At 43.1% G+C, this 17,160-nt stretch overlaps 1 pseudogene; it reads left to right on the top strand.

Annotated features, from left to right (window-relative positions):
* The first annotated feature begins 59 nt into the window (after positions 1-59).
* The window catches only part of LOC119019261, a 38,793-nt pseudogene continuing 21,692 nt past the window's right edge, over positions 60-17,160 (top strand).

Genomic DNA, 17,160 nt, shown 5'->3' with positions numbered 1-17,160 from the left:
TCAGCCATCTCATTGGACAAATCACCTCGGATACAGATGACTGACAAGAACTCTGATTGGACAGTTGTGTGTGCATTATTTTTGGCCTTGATATAAAACCACTGATCCGGCTCTGCGCGATACCCTTTGACCTCATCGTAGGTAAGTACCTGTTATGTCTGATATTAGCATACTGAAATCGTTAATAAAAATGGATTTTATTGAAGCTAGACATTACTATCTCTCTCATGATCACGATAACTCATGATTTCGGAAAAAAAATGAATGTAATTGTTAATGATTGGTCTGTTTCAGCAGTATTAATCCGGAGGTACTTGGCTCAAAGTCACCACTGTTGGCTTCGAGCGCGGCCTAATGTTTTATATACCAGAGCCGAGTAGCACCGTTCGCCCGTCTTAATATTGTTGTATTGAAACAGACTGACTGAGCTCCATTAGCTGTTAGCCCTGCTACTCGGAGGCCAGTAGCTCCGGGCCAACAGTGGAGTGTCAAGTGCACAGATAGCTAACGTTAGCTGTTAGCTCCGCTACCCGGAGCCCCGTAGCTCCAGGCCAACAGCGATTAGCAAAGTTATAAGGGTCCATAAGTATATCATATGTGTGTCTTGGTAACAGTAACGGGGCTACGTCAGTCTGTTTCAATATAACAATATTAAGACGAGTTAATGGCGCTACTCGGCTCTGGTATGTAAAACAATAGGCCGCGATCTAAGCCAACAGCAGTGACTTCGCTTTTTCTACAAAGAAACATTAACCGGAGCGAAAAGCTAACTGTGCTAACATCCGCACACTGTACTGTCATGTTTAGATCCTTAACACGGGTCAGATTTGTAGTTGGAGATATTACACTCATCATCTTGGGATTTTTTTTGTTTGTTTTTCTGTTTTCATACAAGAATATTAACACAAGCTAAAAGCTGTTTTTCGTATCTAATCGTGTAGATTGTGACTAGTATTTAATACTCCCTTCTGTCTACTGAAAAACACATTTCTCCTGTTTGTGATAAGATGTTATTAAATGCCTTTCTATGTAGTTAGATAAATATCATACTTTAGATGTACCATACACGTTTACAATCTACCTTGATTAAATAGAAAAGGAAGCATTTTCATACATGACTATTTTTGCTTTTGGTAATAAATGTGCATTCAGATGTTGATAAGCACATTTGTTGAAGTTATTGTTATCTTGTGTGTTATATTTATCATGTCATAGTAATTCTTTGTTCTTAGGAATAAATGATTTGATACTGTGTAGTATAAAATTGACATAGTATTTTAATTGTAATTTATAGTAATTATAAATTATAATATAGAATTATTTTAAAAAATACTGTGCTCAAAAACACACAAATTATGACAAGTACAGATGTTTAACTTGTGTCTGTTATGATATTACCTTGTTGCTAACACTGACTCGTAACATTTGAGAGACATTTATCCTTTTATTGCCTGTTGTCTGTGATAAGATTAAAGGGTTCCTGTGCTGAGTGACCGCTGACAGCTGAGAGTGACCATCATCCTTCATCCATTGCCCTCAACCTTCACAGAGCAGTATCACCACATCACCTACACACACAATCACCACATCTTCATCGTTTTCTCAAATTTCATTCTACATATAAGATTATATTAGGTTGTCTTAGATTAGTTTAGTTTACATTAGGTGGTTTAGATCAGTTTGACAAGCATTTCTCTTGTTGTTTTCTCTTGTTTTTAACTTCTATCAGCAGGATGCCAAGGAAGTCGAGGCGGTCTGTGGTGTTGAAGCAGCGCTGGAGGAAGCTCAACCTGGAGGAGCTGAGGTCTTCCCCCACCCCTCCGGAGGTACTTACACAGTAGATAAGCCTCTGTGTTGCAGTGACAACTGTCTGCATGAAAATGGCTGTAGAAATGTCACATCTATTGCTTTGTCCTTAACTGCTGAGTTCTGAATGTCTGCCATGTCTTTTGATGTTAATGTCTCATCAGACGGTGTCCTCCTCCCGAGCTCCAGTCGGCAACGTATGTTCCTACCTCAGACACACACAATGAGACATGTTTTATTATATTTTGTTTTAACTTGTATGTCTTTATCTTATGCTTGTTATGATTATCGTTAATTAATTTTTGTTTTTTTATTTTTGTCTTTAATCTGTCATCAGGCAGTTGGATCTTCACCCCCAGCCAAGCCTTTCTGGAGCCTGGATGATGTGCAAGTTCGTGCACATAAGTATCTACTTGTTTTATCCCTAAATGATCAAGAAATTAATTCATCATCAATATTGAACTTTTTCAACAGGTTTTCCTGTACTTTTTTACTGGTATAAACAAGTGATTGTTGATATCTCCCAGTAGCCTTTCCTTCATCAGTTTAACCTTTTATCTGTTATGTACTTTACCAAACAGGCCGTGGTACCGGTTACCGCCATCCAGTGGAGACGTGGCCAACTTCGAAGCTCACTGGACAGAGCCACAAGTTGGTCATCCCACCTAAGTCTCCTGACAAGTAGGTGATATTATTGTCCAGTTTATGAAGGAAGTAATTGATCTTGAGAGGGATTAATGATTTTCATGCTAATGAAATTTTCTTTGTTGTTGCAGTTTGTTCTGATTGTCGGGGACTCCCATCTCCGGGCCTTTGTGGACCGTTTCGCCAAGATGCCAGAAGGGAAGTTTTCTTTTGGTATCATGTCGACCCCTGGGGCCCATGCTGCTCAGCTGCACGCTGAGGTCCTACATGCTAAGGTTCCTCAAGACCCTGATGCTGTTTGTGTTCTTGCTCCTAGCAACAACCTGACCGCGAGCAGGACCGTTGACGAGGCAGCCGTCGACTACGCCCGATTCCTCACTGCTGTGAGGAGCCGCTGGTCGGAGGTAGGCTTTTATTTCATGTCTTGCTTGTCTTGTATTGTTAGTAGTTAAACAACACTAGTAGTACATTGACTACTTTAATAAGATTAATTGTATGAGCTTTCAAAAAATGTGTACTAAATATGGTGTGTGTGTGATTTTGAATGAAACTCCCCCCCCCGCCTGAACGAGGATGAGGAGCACCAGAGGGCCCTTCGCCACGCGTACCATCATGTGACAGCTCGTATGGGTAAGTAACAAAAAAAAATCTTGTCAATTAAAACAAGTAAAAGAAATGTACTTGACCTGTACGCACCCACCCGCCTGCCGGTGGGCGATTTCAGATAACTGACTGTTTTCTACACTGCGCAGTGACGTATCTCGCTTCAACTTTCATCATTACGGACATACTATATGTCATTGGAAAGGGTAGAATCAGCAATTCATTCATCCAGTTGATTTTGCAGAAATCATGAGCACTAAACCATAAATCATGGATATTTACCAGCATGGTAAACGTGAGATACAAGAAACGCACAGCGACTCCCTACCTTTGACGCGGCCATAAAGCCGTAATATGTGTCCAATCCTCAATTATTTATATTCCAGTTGTCCGTAAGAATCCACTGATCAAAAGCATCAAAATGGTTTTTCATAAAATTATTCCAGCTTGTGAATATCGTCCAGTAAAGTCCATTTGTTTACCGTCTACCAGCTTTGTTCGTCAAATAAAATCCACACTTTACCGGCCGTATCTTTATTTTTTCTAGTTCCTGTATGGTGTTGTTGGGTGTGCTTGTTTTCATCACTTTGCTGGCTACAAAATAAAAGTGTCCCCATCTTTTTCTGTTCAGTTTTCACCCCAGCACAGCCCGTGAAGTACATGGAGCGCTCCTTGTTTAAAGGGCTAATCGGCTTTGTTTACTGTTTTTTGCCGCCTTAGTACAGGGATAGCGTTTTGGCTATCAACATGTCAATCACTCAGGCTTCTAGCCAGTTATTTTACCTTTCCAACGATGGTAGGCGTGCCCAGGTCCGTTTTGTACAAGCCGAGGAATATCGCTGCGTCTGGCAGCTAGCGGGCTAACTTTATGCAGCAGACGCACTCACACCGGACATGTAAATTTTTTTTGACGGCAGTTTTCACAGTTTACAATGGCGAAATCCACAAAAAACACTAAATATGTCCGAGAAGAAGACCTGGAATGGATCATGGCATCATTTGATGAAACTGAAGACAGTGAGTAGGGCTCTGAGAGAGAGGAGATGTTTGCTCAGGGCCTCGACGACATCTTAGATCGGTGAGTAACGTTATCTTTGATGATGTTTGATTTATTTATTTAGCCATGAGTGAAATTTGAATGAAAGTTAGTGGGAAGGGGTTCTTATGCTTACAGTGAACAGTACAGTATATATTGGCATTTCATAAATGACGCTAATTGGTTAGGGCCCCAGGGGCTAATTAGCCTAGCTAGCATCAACTACTCAACCAAAGCTATGTAATCCTTGTAATTCTGTTCTATGATGTAATTCTCTTTGAGTCTCTAATTCCCTTTTATTTAGGTGTTTTTTTTTTTGTTTTTTTTTTGTTTTTTTTTTTTTTAAATCAAGCTTGTACACAAATTGAACTAGATCTTTTTCACTGACCAGACACTGGGAATATTCACCCAATTCAATTATTCTGTTTATGTACCTTTTTTTTTTTTTCCTGATTTTGTGTAATATGTAATATCATATCTGTGTTTATTTGTTTCCTATGTAAATAGCACCCTATTGAATTGCATTTATATATTTTTTTTTTCATTATATTTGGTAACATTTGTGCATTGTGTTTTGTAGGTCACAGTCTGAAGACAGTGACGTGGATTGGGAGCCTGAAAGTGAGGCAGTCAGACGCCCAACCCCCTCTCCTGCTGAAGGCGGTCTTCAGAAGTGCCAACGATCCTCCTCTGCATCCACCAGTGCTACCGCCCCCGCTGCGTACATACAGTATTAGTATATTGAAAGATAATAAAATCCTTGTTTGAAATTCACTTCAGTATGTCATTTTTGTATAATGGTTACTATTCTGTAGTGTCTTGTCGCATGACAATATCTCAATATGGCCACCTAGAAGCGTGTGGAAACCCCTCCGACCACCCATCAAATGAATGTGTGAAAAAATTATGTTTTGAATCATGGAGGAAGGCTTTATAGTCACCAAAATGCTTCAGTAATGTTTCCAGTGTCACAGAAGTGAGTAAAAGCATTTGGCACAATTTGGCCATTTGGAGACGTTTTGGAGAGGTTCGTGGACGCCAGTGACACCACAAACTAAAAACTCCAGAACTCCCATAAGGTTAGGCCTAGAAGTCTAAAATTTCATCCAGGTGTAGTTGACAAGATGTAGAAGGTATGTGGTATATTGCCATATGTCTTACATGAAGCACATCTGAGTTATTGTTGTTCAAAAATGACTTATTTTTTTCAAAGAAAAAATGTTTTAGAGCCATGTTTGAACTGATGTCATTTAGGTTGTGTGTATGGTACATGCTAGGTAAGCACATTTCCAGAAACTAGAGGTTTTCAGCTTTCAAGTGAAGTATCATACATCCATCTGGGACTTGTAGTTGTGTTATAAGCTTTTCCATTTGGGTATGCTAAATAGGCGAAAATTACCAACAAAGGTGGGTGCGAAGGGGTTAAAAATGTCTGTGATGAACATAGTCATACATGTGTGAATATTGTAATGACTTTTTTTTTTTTTTTCTTCACGTTTTTAGGTTTGAGGTACTTCTCTGCGGAGGAGTACTTCCCCCGTACGTGCTTGGATCTGTGGAGCAGAGACGGCGTAAGTAGAGTATCTGTGTGATAGAAAAGGTCTAATTTGCTATAATTTCTTGTGTGTCGATATGAAACAGTCGACACGAGCTACCTTTGAAGTTAAACTGTCTGTAAATGGATTTGTATTGTCATGTCTGCAGGTTCACCTGAGTGACCGTGAGGGGATGGGGATCCTCACCCAGCTGCTGTGGGCCTCCACGGAGCAGTTCCTCGAGACACCACCACTACCTCCCCCTCCCCCGGTGTCTCCTACTCCTTCACAGCCACTTAGGAAGGTTTCTCCTAAGCTGGTTGTGAAGGGAGAGGTGCGTGCTCCTCTGTCTCCTGACCCCTTCCAGTGGAAGGTTGTTGGTCAGAGCAGCAAGGTTAGTAGTTTTTTTTTTTTTTTTAAATTATTAATATATTGTGTCTTTTACATGTGTTTGTGTACATTTTGGTTTACGGGTTCAGTCATAACTAAAAAGCACCTATTTAATCAAATATGTGATGTGCTTTCCCAGCCGCAGGTTCCTGGTCCGGCCAGCGTGGCTCAGCAGCAGGTGACTTATTTTTCTTTTTTCACAACAAGTTAACTGGTTAGTATTAAAACTTTGTGTATTTGACCTGACAAATATTCATTTGTCTTTGTGGTGTTTCTTCTTCCACAGGAGAAGGAGTCCTTCCTTCCACTGAACCCACGGTGGTTCAGTAGCACGACCCTTTGTGCTATGGAGGAAGTGTCTCCTTCTCAGCTGTCTGACGTGGTGGACGTCCCATCTCTTCCAGCGCGCAAGAAGGTAAATTGTGTGACATCGCTTCTCAGCTGTATTATAAAGTTTCTCCTTGTTCCCTACAGTTACTGGTTCTGTGTTTTATTTGACGGTGCAGGTGGCCTCCCCAACGACAGCCAGGCATCATAGGACCACGGAGAGACGCCCTCCTGCCACCAGTCTCCTGTGAACAACGTATGGTACACAACTGACGTACATAGTCAATGTTTACAGTTAAAACAGCGTCTTCATGGAGACATAACTACATTGTCCACTCTGTCTGAATTTTAATATATTTGTTCTCATCTGTCAACAGCAGGTTGGATCCCCTCCAGCCAGGCTGTCACGGAGACTGGAGGACGACGGCCCCTCCAGCCCGGTTCCTCGGTCCAGGACCACGGATGGAACACCCCCTCGCACCCAAACTTCAGTGACCAACGTATGTTACTCTCTGACACAAGACACAGTCTCACTCAGAACACACAGTGTGTTCACTGAGATGCGTGAAGTTTAACATATTTGTTCTCATGTGTCAGCAGCTGATTGGATCCCCTCCAGTCAGGTTGTCCTGTAGTTTGGGTGATCCGGCGACCCCCTGCTGTTGACCGGTTGCGAAGGTCAAGATTATTCCTATTGAATAAAGTTCATAATGTCGTTAAAGTCTTCATTTATTATTATTTGTTCTCAGGTGGCCAGGATGAAGACCCCTTCACCGGCTGGACCATCCCAGACCATTAAAGCTGCCTGTCACTCTCCTTGCCCAGTTAAGTTATTTACTCCACAACAGACACACACAGAACGTTTACTGTAAAATGCTGTAACTACATGAAACTGGTTCATTTAACATCTCTGCTACTATTATCTTTCGCTGCAGTTCACAAATGTCAGTGAGTAATTGAAATAAATTTGGAAAACTTTTCTTGTATCAACTTGCTGCATTGTGTTACCTCATGTCTAGATATTAACTGGTGTTATTACTTATCACAGACCGTCGGGACACCAGTTCCCTCATCGTCCTGCTGGCCCTGGATTATTGATGACGGACTTGCCACCTCTCATTCCCCTTCTAAAGAGGTAATGATATTTACATTTGGGTTTATTGTGGGCTTAATAAAATGTTTGTTAGAGGTAAAGTGTGGTTTACTTTGAACTGAAATGCAAAAGGAAGGAAATGAAGGAGGGAATTAATTACTATTAATGTTTTCATGTGACACACGTACAATGGATGTATCAGAGTTAAAGGTCCTTTTAAAGCCTCCTTCAAACTTTGGTCAAGATTACAAGGGGTGACAAAGGTTTATGATGGTCTCAAAACATTTAAATTTGAAATATGGAATAATCTGTGTTAGTAATGTGTTCAAGTCAAGTATGATAATACTTAAGGTCGTTTAAGCATAATCATTTGTGTATATGTAAGATTATCTATATGGTAAATTGATCAGGAAAATTTGGTGGAAATTATATTGTATAATCAGTTAGTTTAAAGCTGCAGTAGGTAAAATGTTTTTAGTCACATTTGCTTAAACTGTCACCCTGCTATGACTGTAGTATATGTAAAAGTTCATTACTACCACTAATAATGTTAACTAGGCTTATGATGATGCTAATAAGTAATCCTTTATGATAATAATTTCTTATTTCAGGTGCCGCTTAGTGCTAGTATTAGGGCTAGTCATAGTCAGAGTGACATGAGGTACAGGAAGTTCTCCAGGAACCAACAGTGTACCTGCATGTCCCTGACTTTTCTGGCTTATCTGAACGAGGTCTGTCAGTTTAACACTGCTGTCCTTGATCGAGTGCTGGCAAAGGGAGATTCACTTTTTGTAGGTTTAAAACAACAGCTGATCCAGGAAAAAAGATTCCGCAGTGACCATCTCGCTGTGGAAGAACTGCCCAAACAAGTCCTGACTGACAGATATGTGTAACGTCCACATGCCTGAAATCAGGTGTGGACTTGTGGAAGCCAGGCTTGGTATCTGCCCCTTGCCACACAGTTAGTGTCTGTCAGGTGACGTTAGTCTGGCTTTAGTCATAAGTCCAGAGTGTATTGCAGTTTTCCGTGACCACTCAGGCAGGTATGGTGTGTTTGATTCACACTCAAGAAGTGTGATGGGCTTACCTCACCCCCACGGAACTGCAATTATGAAGACCTTCTCAAAAATCAGTGACTTGGCTGAACACCTGCACAAACTCTTTGCAAATCGCGGCCCTTCTGCCAGTTACGAGTTTGTGCTGGTGTCATTCGAAGCCATTGGTTCAAGAGAATGCCCTCAGGTGTCTCTGGCACACAGCGTATCCATGACAGCTCTCCCGCCAGCAGCAGAGTGCGTCCTCAAGACGGCTCCTGCCCCGCCAGCAGCAGAGTGCGTCCTCAAGACGGCTCCTGCCCCGCCAGCAGCAGAGTGCGTCCTCAAGACGGCTCCTGCCCCGCCAGCAGCAGAGTGCGTCCTCAAGACGGCTCCTGCCCCGCCAGCAGCAGAGTGCGTCCTCAAGACGGCTCCTGCCCCGCCAGCAGCAGAGTGCGTCCTCAAGACGGCTCCTGCCCCGCCAGCAGCAGAGTGCGTCCTCAAGACGGCTCCTGCCCCGCCAGCAGCAGAGTGCGTCCTCAAGACGGCTCCTGCCCCGCCAGCAGCAAAACATTTCACAAAGTTGCCAAAGCAACAGTGACAAAGAGCGATGCGTCAAGCCAGCAAAAAACACACATTACTGTCTGGTGAAGAAAAAAGAAAAAAATTTGAATATGAAAGGAAAAAGTACAGCAGCTGTCTAGAATTTAGAAGAAAGAAACTCCAAGCACAAAGAATAAGATATGCCCAAGACAGTCTCCATCAGAATCAGCGATTACTTTCCTTCAAATGTTACTATGAAAATGTTCAAGATAACAAGAAGGAAGAACTCGTCAGAAGAGGGAACAGGGAAAATGCTACTTTCAAGAGACAAGGGAAGACTTGCATCACAAAGAGATACAGGGAAGGATGCCACGATCCGCACCACTCAAAAGGAGCGCATTCGAGGTAGATACCAGTCAGATACAGTGTTTCAGAGCACACACAGATACAACAGGGATCAAAGCTATAGCCAAAAGAAAAAGCAAGATTTCAATCTCAGATATCACAGCGATCTGGAATTTAGACCAGCGGAGAGGAACCAAATTGGCCACAAATGCTGCCTTTAGCACATTTTACAAGATGCAGAGAGCACTTAGAATCAGGAGAAAATACAGACAAATTGTGCCCCACCACCCCCAGCCCCTGATTGATCCGGTGATGGAAGCAGCCATAGCTGTCTTTCGTGAGTCCATTAGACATGGACCCACATACATTTGTACCGTTTGTAACAGAACCATGTTTCCTAATCAGGTCAAAGAATGCAAAAGACAAAAATATTGTAAACACACAAAAGTCGCAGCAGCATGCTTGACAGGAAACTATGTTCACTTTTGTGACAGTGACTGCTCTACCCCTTGCTCTGTGCCACAAGAAAGACTGCATGAGTGGATATGCTACAACTGTGACAGCCACCTTAGAGGATGCATACCACCCATGGCAGTGGTAAACAATTTGGAGTTGGCGCCCATCCCCCCAGAATTGGCTGCACTTAATGTGCTTGAGAGGCAGCTGATTGCAAAAATCTTGCCATTTGCAAAAATTGTTGCTCTGCCAAAAGGCCAACAGAGAGCAGTCCACGGAGCTGTTGTTTGCGTTGCATCAGAGGTGGAAGTGACGAATAAACACCACGGATCGGGAGCACTTCTTGAGGCATAAGCTAAGGGTATGGGCTACAGCCTCTTGAGTGCTGACCTCTCTGTGTTTAGAGTAGGCCTGCATAATTTGTTTCATTTTGTAGCGCTTGTTAACATCATGTCTTAAAATTTTTGATGATGTTCTTAAGGAATTCCGTCATCTCGTGCTCCGATTTCGCTACATATGACATCATGTACATGATGATATAGATACAAGGAAGATGCCACAGCAACACGTTGGAGACAGATACAAGGAAGATGCCCCGTTCTGCACCAGAAAGTAGAAACACATTTGAGATAGATACAAGGAGGATACCACAGCAACACATTGGAGACAGATACAAGGAAGATGCCACAGCAACACATTGGAGACAGATACAAGGAAGATGCCCCGTTCTGCACCAGAAAGTAGAAACACATTTGAGAAAGATACAAGGAGGATGCCACGTTCCGCCCCAGGCAGTAGTAACAGCTTGGAGATAGATACAAGGAGGATGCCACAGGAACACATTCGAGATAGATACAAGGACGATGTCACGTTCCTCACCAGACAGTAGAAACACATTCGAGATAGATACAAGGAGGATGCCACGTTCCGCACCAGGCAGTAGAAACAGCTTGGAGATAGATACAAGGAGGATGCCACAGGAACACATTCGAGATAGATACAAGGAGGATGCCACGTTCCGCACCAGACAGTAGAAACACATTCGAGATAGATACAAGGAAGATGCCATGTTCCACACCAGACAGTAGAAACACATTCGAGATAGATACAAGGAAGATGCCACAGAAATACTGTCGAAATAGATACAAGGAGGATGCCACAACAACACATTCGAGATAGATACAAGGAGGATGCCACAGCAACACATTCGAGATAGATACAAGGAGGATGCCACGTTCTGCACCAGGCAGTAGAAACACATTCAAGATAGATACAAGGAAGATGCCACAGAAACGCATTTGAGATAGATACAAGGAAGATGCCACAGAAACGCATTCGAGATAGATACAAGGAAGATGCCACAGAAACACATTCGAGATCGATTCAAGGAAGATGCCACAGAAACACATTTGAGATAGATACAAGGAGGATGCCACGTTCCGCACCAGGCAGTAGAAACACATTCGAGATAGATACAAGGAAGATGCCACAGAAACGCATTTGAGATAGATACAAGGAAGATGCCACAGAAACGCATTCGAGATAGATACAAGGAAGATGCCACAGAAACACATTCGAGATAGATACAAGGAAGATGCCACAGAAACACATTCGAGATAGATTCAAGGAAGATGCCACAGAAACACATTCGAGATAGATACAAGGAGGATGCCACGTTCCGCACCAGACAGTAGAAACACATTCGAGGAAGATACAAGGAGGATGCCACGTTCCGCACCAGACAGTAGAAACACATTCGAGAAAGATACAAGGAGGATGCCACGTTCCACCCCAGGCAGTAGAAACAGCTTGGAGATAGATACAAGGAGGATGCCACAGGAACACATTCGAGATAGATACAAGGAGGATGCCACGTTCCGCACCAGACAGTAGAAACACATTCGAGATAGATACAAGGAAGATGCCATGTTCCGCACCAGACAGTAGAAACACATTCGAGATAGATACAAGGAAGATGCCACAGAAATACTTTCGAAATAGATACAAGGAGGATGCCACAGCAACACATTCGAGATAGATACAAGGAAGATGCCACAGAAACACATTGGAGATAGATACAAGGAAGATGCCACAGAAACACATTCGAGATAGATACAAGGAAGATGCCACAGAAACACATTCGAGATAGATACAAGGAAGATGCCACAGAAACACATTCGACATAGGTACAAGGAAGATGCCACAGAAACACATTCAAGATAGATACAAGGAAGATGCCACAGAAACACATTCGAGATAGATACAAGGAGGATGCCACGTTCCGCACCAGACAGTAGAAACACATTCTAGATAGATACAAGGAAGATGCCACAGAAACACATTCGAGATAGGTACAAGGAGGATGCCACAGCAACACATTCGAGATAGATACAAGGAGGATGCCACAGCAACACATTCGAGATAGATACAAGGAGGATGCCACGTTCTGCACCAGGCAGTAGAAACACATTCGAGATAGATACAAGGAAGATGCCACAGAAATGCATTTGAGATAGATACAAGGAAGATGCCACAGAAACGCATTCGAGATAGATACAAGGAAGATGCCACGTTCCGCACCAGACAGTAGAAACACATTCGAGAAAGATACAAGGAGGATGCCACGTTCCGCCCCAGGCAGTAGAAACAGCTTGGAGATAGATACAAGGAGGATGCCACAGGAACACATTCGAGATAGATACAAGGAAGATGCCACAGAAACACATTGGAGATAGATACAAGGAAGATGCCACAGAAACACATTCGAGATAGATACAAGGAAGATGCCACAGAAACACATTCGAGATAGGTACAAGGAAGATGCCACAGAAACACATTCGACATAGGTACAAGGAAGATGCCACAGAAACACATTCAAGATAGATACAAGGAAGATGTCACAGAAACACATTCGAGATAGATACAAGGAGGATGCCACGTTCCGCACCAGACAGTAGAAACACATTCTAGATAGATACAAGGAAGATGCCACAGAAACACATTCGAGATAGGTACAAGGAGGATGCCACAGCAACACATTCGAGATAGATACAAGGAGGATGCCACAGCAACACATTCGAGATAGATACAAGGAGGATGCCACAGAAACACATTTGAGATAGATACAAGGAGGATGCCACGTTCCGCACCAGGCAGTAGAAACACATTCGAGATAGATACAAGGAAGATGCCACAGAAACGCATTTGAGATAGATACAAGGAAGATGCCACAGAAACGCATTCGAGATAGATACAAGGAAGATGCCACAGAAACACATTCGAGATAGATACAAGGAAGATGCCACAGAAACACATTCGACATAGGTACAAGGAAGATGCCACAGAAACACATTCAAGATAGATACAAGGAAGATGCCACAGAAACACATTCGAGATAGATACAAGGAGGATGCCACGTTCCGCACCAGACAGTAGAAACACATTCTAGATAGATACAAGGAAGATGCCACAGAAACACATTCGAGATAGGTACAAGGAGGATGCCACAGCAACACATTCGAGATAGATACAAGGAGGATGCCACAGCAACACATTCGAGATAGATACAAGGAGGATGCCACGTTCTGCACCAGGCAGTAGAAACACATTCGAGATAGATACAAGGAAGATGCCACAGAAATGCATTTGAGATAGATACAAGGAAGATGCCACAGAAACGCATTCGAGATAGATACAAGGAAGATGCCACGTTCCGCACCAGACAGTAGAAACACATTCGAGAAAGATACAAGGAGGATGCCACGTTCCGCCCCAGGCAGTAGAAACAGCTTGGAGATAGATACAAGGAGGATGCCACAGGAACACATTCGAGATAGATACAAGGAGGATGCCACGTTCCGCACCAGACAGTAGAAACACATTCGAGATAGATACAAGGAGGATGCCACGTTCTGCACCAGACAGTAGAAACACCTTCGAGATAGATACAAGGAGGATGCCATGTTCCGCACCAGGCAGTAGAAACACATTCGAGATAGATACAAGGAGGATGCCACGTTCTGCACCAGACAGTAGAAACAGCTTCGAGATAGATACAAGGAGGATGCCACAGCAACACATTCGAGATAGATACAAGGAGGATCCCACAGAAACACATTCGAGATAGATACAAGGAGGATGCCACAGAAACACATTCGAGATAGATACAAGGAAGATGCCACAGAAACACATTCGAGATAGATACAAGGAGGATCCCACAGAAACACATTCAAGATAGATACAAGGAGAATGCCATATTCCGCATCAGACAGTAGAAACACTTTCGAGATAGATACAAGGAGGATGCCACGTTCCGCACCAGGCAGTAGAAACAGCTTCGAGATAGATACAAGGAGGATGCCACAGCAACACATTCGAGATAGATACAAGGAGGATCCCACAGAAACACATTCGAGATAGATACAAGGAGGATCCCACAGAAACATATTCGAGATAGATACAAGGAGGATGCCACAGAAACACATTCGAGATAGATACATGGAAGATGCCACAGAAACACATTCGAGATAGATACAAGGAAGATGCCACAGAAACACATTCGAGATAGATACAAGGAAGATGCCACAGAAACACATTCGAGATAGATACAAGGAGGATGCCACAGCAACACATTCGAGATAGATACAACGAGGATGCCACAGCAACACATTTGAGATAGATACAGGGAGGATGCCACGCTCCGCACCAGACAGTAGAAACACCTTCGAGATAGATACAAGGAGGATGCCACGTTCTGCACCAGGCAGTAGAAACACATTCGAGATAGATACAAGGAAGATGCCACAGAAACACATTCGAGATAGATACAAGGAGGATGCCACGTTCCGCACCAGACAGTAGAAACACATTCGAGATAGATACAAGGAGGATCCCACAGAAACACATTCGAGATAGATACAAGGAGGATGCCACAGAAACACATTCGAGATAGATACAAGGAAGATGCCACAGAAACACATTCGAGATAGGTACAAGGAAGATGCCACAGAAACACATTCGAGATAGATACAAGGAAGATGCTATGTTCCGCACCAGACAGTAGAAACACATTCGAGATAGATACAAGGAGGATCCCACAGAAACACATTCGAGATAGATACAAGGAGGATGCCACAGAAACACATTCGAGATAGATACAAGGAAGATGCCACAGAAATACTTTCGAAATAGATACAAGGAGGATGCCACAGCAACACATTCGAGATAGATACAAGGAAGATGCCACAGAAACACATTGGAGATAGATACAAGGAAGATGCCACAGAAACACATTCGAGATAGATACAAGGAAGATGCCACAGAAACACATTCGAGATAGATACAAGGAAGATGCCACAGAAACACATTCGACATAGGTACAAGGAAGATGCCACAGAAACACATTCAAGATAGATACAAGGAAGATGCCACAGAAACACATTCGAGATAGATACAAGGAGGATGCCACGTTCCGCACCAGACAGTAGAAACACATTCTAGATAGATACAAGGAAGATGCCACAGAAACACATTCGAGATAGGTACAAGGAGGATGCCACAGCAACACATTCGAGATAGATACAAGGAGGATGCCACAGCAACACATTCGAGATAGATACAAGGAGGATGCCACGTTCTGCACCAGGCAGTAGAAACACATTCGAGATAGATACAAGGAAGATGCCACAGAAATGCATTTGAGATAGATACAAGGAAGATGCCACAGAAACGCATTCGAGATAGATACAAGGAAGATGCCACGTTCCGCACCAGACAGTAGAAACACATTCGAGAAAGATACAAGGAGGATGCCACGTTCCGCCCCAGGCAGTAGAAACAGCTTGGAGATAGATACAAGGAGGATGCCACAGGAACACATTCGAGATAGATACAAGGAAGATGCCACAGAAACACATTGGAGATAGATACAAGGAAGATGCCACAGAAACACATTCGAGATAGATACAAGGAAGATGCCACAGAAACACATTCGAGATAGATACAAGGAAGATGCCACAGAAACACATTCGACATAGGTACAAGGAAGATGCCACAGAAACACATTCAAGATAGATACAAGGAAGATGCCACAGAAACACATTCGAGATAGATACAAGGAGGATGCCACGTTCCGCACCAGACAGTAGAAACACATTCTAGATAGATACAAGGAAGATGCCACAGAAACACATTCGAGATAGGTACAAGGAGGATGCCACAGCAACACATTCGAGATAGATACAAGGAGGATGCCACAGCAACACATTCGAGATAGATACAAGGAGGATGCCACAGAAACACATTTGAGATAGATACAAGGAGGATGCCACGTTCCGCACCAGGCAGTAGAAACACATTCGAGATAGATACAAGGAAGATGCCACAGAAACGCATTTGAGATAGATACAAGGAAGATGCCACAGAAACGCATTCGAGATAGATACAAGGAAGATGCCACAGAAACACATTCGAGATAGATACAAGGAAGATGCCACAGAAACACATTCGACATAGGTACAAGGAAGATGCCACAGAAACACATTCAAGATAGATACAAGGAAGATGCCACAGAAACACATTCGAGATAGATACAAGGAGGATGCCACGTTCCGCACCAGACAGTAGAAACACATTCTAGATAGATACAAGGAAGATGCCACAGAAACACATTCGAGATAGGTACAAGGAGGATGCCACAGCAACACATTCGAGATAGATACAAGGAGGATGCCACAGCAACACATTCGAGATAGATACAAGGAGGATGCCACGTTCTGCACCAGGCAGTAGAAACACATTCGAGATAGATACAAGGAAGATGCCACAGAAATGCATTTGAGATAGATACAAGGAAGATGCCACAGAAACGCATTCGAGATAGATACAAGGAAGATGCCACGTTCCGCACCAGACAGTAGAAACACATTCGAGAAAGATACAAGGAGGATGCCACGTTCCGCCCCAGGCAGTAGAAACAGCTTGGAGATAGATACAAGGAGGATGCCACAGGAACACATTCGAGATAGATACAAGGAGGATGCCACGTTCCGCACCAGACAGTAGAAACACATTCGAGATAGATACAAGGAGGATGCCACGTTCTGCACCAGACAGTAGAAACACCTTCGAGATAGATACAAGGAGGATGCCATGTTCCGCACCAGGCAGTAGAAACACATTCGAGATAGATACAAGGAGGATGCCACGTTCTGCACCAGACAGTAGAAACAGCTTCGAGATAGATACAAGGAGGATGCCACAGCAACACATTCGAGATAGATACAAGGAGGATCCCACAGAAACACATTCGAGATAGATACAAGGAGGATGCCACAGAAACACATTCGA

The sequence above is a fragment of the Acanthopagrus latus genome, chromosome 5, assembly GCF_904848185.1.
Source record: "Acanthopagrus latus isolate v.2019 chromosome 5, fAcaLat1.1, whole genome shotgun sequence".
Taxonomy (NCBI): Eukaryota; Metazoa; Chordata; class Actinopteri; order Spariformes; family Sparidae; genus Acanthopagrus; species Acanthopagrus latus.
The sequence above is the reverse complement of the archived record's forward strand: the minus strand, read 5'-3'. Positions and strand labels throughout refer to the sequence as shown.